We start from the raw sequence: 241 nt of genomic DNA, 5'->3' as shown, positions 1-241 counted from the left end.
AATGAACTCAGAGATGTAGAAATAAACATGGAGTAAAGAAGCGACAGGTTGATGATGAGATAGGCAGTGAATCTGAAGCGAAAGCCCAGAGTCCTGGGGTCCTGTGCCCCTGCTTCTAGTGGTTACGCCTCAGTTGGGGGGGGCCCCAACGCCCTTCCCCACCCACCTGAGAACAGGCTCTCTCTTTGTCAAGAAGAGCTGCTACCTGCAGACAGAAGGTGACCACTCGACCAGAACGAGG

The sequence above is a fragment of the Rhinolophus sinicus genome, linkage group LG11 (assembly GCF_036562045.2).
Source record: "Rhinolophus sinicus isolate RSC01 linkage group LG11, ASM3656204v1, whole genome shotgun sequence".
In the NCBI taxonomy this organism is placed as follows: Eukaryota; Metazoa; Chordata; class Mammalia; order Chiroptera; family Rhinolophidae; genus Rhinolophus; species Rhinolophus sinicus.
Note: the sequence above shows the minus strand (reverse complement) of the source record.